The sequence below is a fragment of the Bactrocera tryoni genome, chromosome 1 (genome assembly GCF_016617805.1).
Source record: "Bactrocera tryoni isolate S06 chromosome 1, CSIRO_BtryS06_freeze2, whole genome shotgun sequence".
NCBI classification, from domain to species: Eukaryota; Metazoa; Arthropoda; class Insecta; order Diptera; family Tephritidae; genus Bactrocera; species Bactrocera tryoni.
Window position 1 is genome coordinate 59,656,713 of NC_052499.1, and position 7,216 is coordinate 59,663,928.

General features: G+C 33.0%; 1 protein-coding gene across 2 annotated transcripts in view; it reads right to left on the minus strand.

Moving 5' to 3' along the window:
* The window catches only part of LOC120772373 (probable muscarinic acetylcholine receptor gar-1), a 59,329-nt gene extending 53,246 nt beyond the window's left edge, over positions 1-6,083 (minus strand). For both annotated transcript variants that reach the window (XM_040100970.1, XM_040100960.1), the window contains exon 1: positions 6,053-6,083. The gene's annotated coding sequence lies outside the window, so the exon portion shown is untranslated. The remainder of the gene's footprint in view (positions 1-6,052) is intronic.
* Between the last annotated feature and the right edge of the window lie 1,133 nt (positions 6,084-7,216).

Genomic DNA, 7,216 nt, shown 5'->3' on the forward strand with positions numbered 1-7,216 from the left:
GGGTCACGCGCTGCAAACAGACATCGAAATTAGCATGGCAAAATGCAATTTGAATATGTATGTATGTAATTGAAAAGATAGCGATAAATAGTTTAAATATTTATTGCGGTTTTGTTTTTTATTGTTCGAAGTTCTTAAGGACCGAAATAATGGAAGCTAATGCTAACTAAGTTAACTGAAGCTAAAAATGGAGACTAAATTAAATCGTTTGTTAGTGTATTTCTGACAAGTTGCGTATACTGACGATATGAAGCCAATCGACGGGTCGAATATGGTAAAAATCTGCATAAGTGGCTAGAGTAGCGGATCGATTTTGATCACTTTTGTATCAAATATATGATGTGTATTACGAAAACATAGAAGTAAACGGTATTAAAAGTTTAATTATATTGGAAATGGCACAACTGTGTTCCAAACTCATAATTTCTTGACTATGTGTCAGTTATACCACGTAATATATTTTTCCAAATCAGTCTTAGATTTCCCTTTGAGTATTTTTTGAACAGATCCTCATTCAAATCTGTTCATTATTATCTATTAATTCAAAGATTCTGACTTGAGTGAAGATGAGGTTATATTATTTTACATTTATTTGAATAAAAGTATTTTTAGCTTGGTATTGAAGTGACTTATACGGATAGCTCAATTTTAACTCCAGTTATCGCTACTATGGAATGAACGGATGAACACTTGAGATGCCATTCCTTTGTAATGTAGCTATGGATATTATGTGTAACTGCTACACCAAGCTATTTTACTTGGTGGCTATGTTGTGAGAGTAAAAAACAATAAGAATATTATACTCTAAAGAGAGAATGAATATTTTTAGTCAATTAAATTTGGAGCAGTATGAGCATTTGAAATCTAGTACTACTCTAATAAGGTGCTGAAGCAACCCACAATTTACCGGTAAATCATGCATATTTGTTTAACCACAAGTTAACATGCAAAGTCAAAGTTTTATTTATTCATTTATTTTCTGTTTTGCATTCAACTTAATTAACCAAACAATGACCAACACAATACAAAAGTAAATCCAGAATTTACGTTTATAATATATCAGCAAAAGCATTGAGTTCATTTAACCCTTTCGAGAAGAGAGAATAAAGTAAAATGCTCAAAAGCAAGATAATTGAAAGACACATTTTAACAGATCAACAGATATGTATATATGCTGAAATAGATTAGATATTGCCACCAGCTATTACGCTGGCATTGCAACTCTGCTGAGAATCCTGGCAAAGTAGTTCCTTCTGTATATCAGTAATAAGGATTCGCTAGCTGCAGTTGTTGGCGAAACGTATGAGTAATTGCGAAAGTAGAAAGAATCCACTTGTGTTTTTGGCACTCACCTTTGTTGCAGCTGTTTATGAATACATGAGGTGAGTTTACTTTACGGCCTATAATGGTCGAAATATGAACATAAATGGTTCAAATCGTTGAATGACATAAGGGAGGGGTTAGGGTTTAAAGGTAACAAAAAAAATACGTTTTGTGAATTTATTTCTTAAATATGTATTGAATATTTTTATTCGGACTTTTTGTACATTAGTGAGCATACTTTTGGATTATATACATATATGTATAGGATTCCATGCAGAAATATTGAAGCATAAGCCGGTAACAGAGCTTCCACAGAATGAAAATAATGCAATTTTCAGTGTTCACCGCTCGACTGAAATTTATTCGAAAATAAAAAACCAAGAAAACTTTTGCACACATAGGACCACAATAGCATATAGTTGACGTACAAACTGAACGATCGGTATCGAGTTCTTGGACGGAAAACCTTTTTATCAGACACAATTTCTCCACAAAACTTCACAAGGATTATTATCTAAAACATTACTTCAATATCTGAATCACTTTTTCAGATCGGATATAGTCTGTATGGCAAACTCCATTATTGGCAAAGACATTTTTTCTGAGTGAATATCTCAATGTGCTTATGTGAAATCTGCAATTGTAGCAGCGCAATTTTCCAAGTACTTACAAACTGTAAATACTATAGAGATATGCATACACATACACGCGCACATCCACAGATATGTTTGGTAGTATATTTTCATACCTACGTGAATAAAAAATATTCACTGCACTCTGAGCGCTCCATGCACGAGTACACGATTGAGTATGCTCGATGCTTGTGAGAGCAAATAAAAAAAAAACAGGAGAGCAATTGCAGGTGGAGTGGCAAAACTAAAAGTCAAAAGACAACAACAACATTAAAAATAGCAAAATACTTGCAAAACAAAACAGAAATTTGCTGTGTAGTTTCATTGAAAGAAACAGCAAATGCTGCAAAGAAAACAAGCAACAGCCAAGGAAAATGTAAAGTAACAAAGCAAAAACAACAATGGCAGCGTTAATATACAAATTATGTCAAGGGCCGGGTCTGTGGGCATTTCAATGCGCGTACGCCAGCAGCTTAACAATTTGCTAAATAATTCCACCAGCTTTTAATGACAGACTTAAAAGCAAGTGCAGACTTTCACATGCATAGACTGCAGGTGGTTTCCGCCTGCGCAAGCGATCATACAAGTTACATATATGCATACATAAAATGTGTGTAAATGTAAATATATAATCATATATCAATAAATGTATATTTTCATATATATTATTACATTTACATAATTCTACAAACAATTTCTTGGTGATTTGCAAACACTTATGTATATCAGCAGACCTACTTATACTATATACATATATGTGCTCTAATTTAACCTCTAATTTAACCTTATTTCCACTCATTATTGTTATTATAGTTGTTTGACATGACATTTGTGTACGCACGTGATAATATGCAACCCAAATGCTACAGTGATTAAAGGTGCACCACGGCGTATGAATGCTCGCCTCCTGATGGAGTTCCGCACATGCTTTTTAAAGCAAATGTATTTGCATTCAATTTTTATTTTTTAGTCGCACGCATGTCAGTTGAAGTTCGATTATGTGACAAAGTGGCAGGAGAAATAACTAAATAATTCATCGAAAATTTTGCAATACAGCTAAATTGCTGGAATGGTAGTCTATACCATACCAGTAGAAAATAATTTTAAAGAGGATAATTCCATAAAGAGTTTTAGATTATATTAACCATTATAGCTCAAAAATTATACTCTTGCTATTGCGTTAAAGTTTTACCCTGAAACCTGACTTCATGACAAACATTCCAGGTCATAGTAATATTGCCGGTAATTCTGAAGCACATATACTAGTGAGACCCGTTTGAATCTGTGACTACTTGCAAATATTTAGTCAAGCATATTATATACATACAGCTGAATCTCGGTGTAGTCAATCCCTAAAGTTTTCAACAAGAACGAAAATGTTGCACTGATGGAATATGGGCCGCACATGCCGACTAAAAAAAGGAATGCCAAAAACGCTCTAACAGGAGCGCTAACAGGGCACTGTCTAATTAGCTTTCGCAGAAAATGTCAGGAGATAAAAAAAATGGAAAGAATATCTTGTATTCAAGACTTTGGATATGGAAAGAATCGCAACTATTGGCCGAGGATTTCATGATGATATATTAGAGGTTGCACGAATAAAGCTTTTTGTACTGATGAACTTTATCAAGAGCACAGAATCGTTCCGAGATGACATAACGGAGGAGATCTTAATCCCGTTTTTTTTTCAAAATTGATCTCCTAAAAACCTATGTGCGTAATCAGACAACTACGCTACCTACCTACCTATGGGGACTCAAGCTTTAAATATAATATTTTATGACAACATGAAGACCTCACATCTGTGAAACCTTTAAGATCATAATAAATTGTCAGAAGGCTGAATATTAAGGTTTTTAATGACAAACAAAATTTTAGCTGTATTGCTATCATAAATTTTTAGCATAAGTTCTGTAAGGTAATCTGTCTTCTGATATTAGTCATACGCCCTGACGAACAGCGCTTTAAAAATGCATGGATAAGTTAAGCCTTACTTTTATTAGCGGAGTTTCGTGTTTTTTGCACTGAAAATATTTAATATTTAACACAAACAACAAACAAAACAATCACATTTAACATAAATAACGGAGAAAGAAGAAATGCCTTTCAGCAAACAACACGTAAAAGTTGCAAGAATAATTTCAATAAAGTAATATTTCCAACAAGCGAAAACAATAAATATATGCCTGTGCAACAACACGGTCGAACGACAACAACAACAAACGTAAAGATAGTCACATCAAAAGTGCACTGCTGGTAAAACAAATGGCGCTGTTAATGAGGTACTCACCTGTGCGCGTAAAGGAAATGAAATTGAAACAAAAGTAGAAATAATGTAGAAGATATGAATAACTAACAAACCCGGTAAAGTAAGGAGTGTAAATGATAGACGGTAAATGATAGACAAACTGACAAGGTAAGAGACAGCAGATAGGCATAGCTAGAAGGTACACTGAAGAGGACTTGCTGTCAGAGTGAGGAATAGCTTGGTTATCAGGAGTGCCAGAGAATAGAAAAGAAATTTTTATAGTCTTTGTTAAGGAAGCGAAGCTGTAATGAAATAACACGTGAATGTAGCACATGTGTGCATTCTGGTTGGTTTCTGATGAGGGAAATATATAAATCAAGTACTGTGATTATTGCATGGTTTGATAAACATCCAGTTTCCATTTATTTACGCGTTTGAAGTAATTGTTAATGTACACTGTCTTAATGAGCCACAACAGTACTTCACATTAAATATAAATATTTGAGGGGATATTCTGGTCTAGAAGCATGAATTTCAGGTAATTTTAAAGTGTCGTAAAAAAAAGGCAATTAATATTTTTATAAACCATTTTTTATTAGTTAGTTATTAATTTTAGAAGAGTACAGAAAAAAATTAAAAACTAAAAAAAGTAAAAAAATTCAAAAATTATGAGCTGACGAAGTGGGGGGTCTCTAAAAATTTCCACGTGATCATACCCATGATTTCATTTAGTTATCTAAAACCAAAAAAAAAGATTATTAATCTAGAATAATGTCGCAATGGCCGGAACTACGGAAAGTGGGGAAAAAATTTTTTCACAAAATGGCGACTGCCTGAAAAAAAAGTTTTTTTTGGATCACTTTTTCTGACTATTTCGAATTTTTTAAAAATAATGAAAATAAAAATTTGGGGAAGGGGCTAGTTCCAACCATAGACAAGCCTATAAAAAAGACTCTATAAAAATTTCAAGTAAATCGGTCCAGTACAACCTGAGAAATCGTGGGTATCGTTCCGAAAAAGGCAGTTTTGAGAAAAACGCGTTTAAAGTTTCGCGTAAAGTTTTTTGTTTGATTAGTTCGGCCGAACCAGTTTGGATGCCGGGTCAGAAAAATGCCTATATCTCCGCAAATAATTTGAATTTTGAAAAATCCTCTTGTACACATATTCTTGAATAGTTAAACTTTGAAAATAAAAAAAAGTTCGATTTTCTTAAATTTCTTGACCAGAATACCCCCTTAATGGTCTATTGCAGCCGGTGTGTGAATGCAAGCGAATCTAGTTTCTCTGAAATTGGTCGAGAAGAATACCTAGATTTTTTGACTTTATACCTATATTACTATGATAGTATCATGAATTCATATACTATTATGTCATATTACTCCAAATTCTGTATTGGTTCAAACTGTATTGTTTTTGTATAAAAAATATCGCTGTCAAACATGTTTAAAATCAGCCCATGAAAAATGAAAATTTAAAAGGTATGATTATATATTAAAGTCTTTGAGGTACCTTTTGTTATGTAAAGTTCGAAAGAGTTTTAAAGACAATTCTTCAACGCAGTATTGTCATAAGAATTCTTTTAGGCTATGGTACACTTTTTTTAATGATTGTCGAATACAGTTACCCTTTTCCTGTATGGTAATTCCGAGTTCTAAGCATTATTTTTAATTTATTGAAATTTATAAACACCTTTTCAAATACCAGTTATTTCTGGTCCTAAAAAACGTTTACGAGGAAAAATATTTTTTAAAGTAAATTTTCAAATGAGTTGAAAAAAGTCCCATGTTATTGGCTAAATTTGGTAACTAAAAATGCTTTTTACATATTCTTTTTATTTTTTTTAACTTACCCAACCAAATATGAGTGTTACCAATAATTCCTGCAAAAGAGAAAAACAATGAGATAACGTGTTTTTTGCAATTCGATAAGAAACAAAAATAGCAAAATACTAAATGAAAAGCTAATTGCATTAAAATTGGAAAAAAGTACCTACGTTATAAATAATTAATTGATAACAGTATATTTTTACTTTAATAGCGACATATTTCCAACTTTATTCCGAGAATTCAATTTTTAAATTCCTTGGCGTTTTCACACACATAATATTCACGCCTGATCGAACTTTAGTAGAAGTGTCATTTGTAGTATGTACAATTGGAATATTAATCAGATCGGATATATGTGTATAATGGGTGATCCAGTGTTTATTTTATACCCGCTACATTTAGGAAGAGGCTAGCCTTAATAAGGGCAAAGAACTTACTGGAGCTCTTAGAATCGATCTTGGGTGAAAAAGCTGGTCTTGTGATAGACCACGGACTGACGATACTCCAGCTCTCTCGAAGCGTACTTCTTCAGTACTAGAAAGAGGGATGGAGCACAGATCCCTTCCCGCTCTTCTGAAAGCGGCGCCAGGTAATAGCGGTTTACAGTGATTGCGAGGTGGCCGGTACTCATAAAGTGACTCAATATCATTGATAACGCAGTTACGCATTCGATAATCTACCTTTAATAGTGGTGCCTCACAAAGGTGTTTGCTGATTAAAGGGGGTTTTCAATTACTAAAGGTGGCAGCTAAAAGCGCACTCACTTAAGTAAATAATTTTCATTACTTCACAAATTTATTCAACTTAATTAGGTTACAATAATGAACATAGACGCACACACATACAAATATATATTTCGGGCAAACACTCAGCTCAATTTGCACAATTTAAACACGCCCAACATATACGCAAGCAAAAACTTCCGTCAATTATGTAAAATACCATCATTTGTGAGAAATCTAAATACGTTGGAATAACGTCGACTCAATCCAATATACAACCTTGACCTTTGGAAGTCTCCCAAATAAAAATATAATCTGGTACACCTACAAAATTTCATATAAGGTTAGCTGTTGAATAGAGATGCATATACATATCGTATATATGTTATACTATATAATATACAATATGTATGTACATATATGGTTTAGATCTATATAAGTATATATATTTTTACAGAGCTTAAC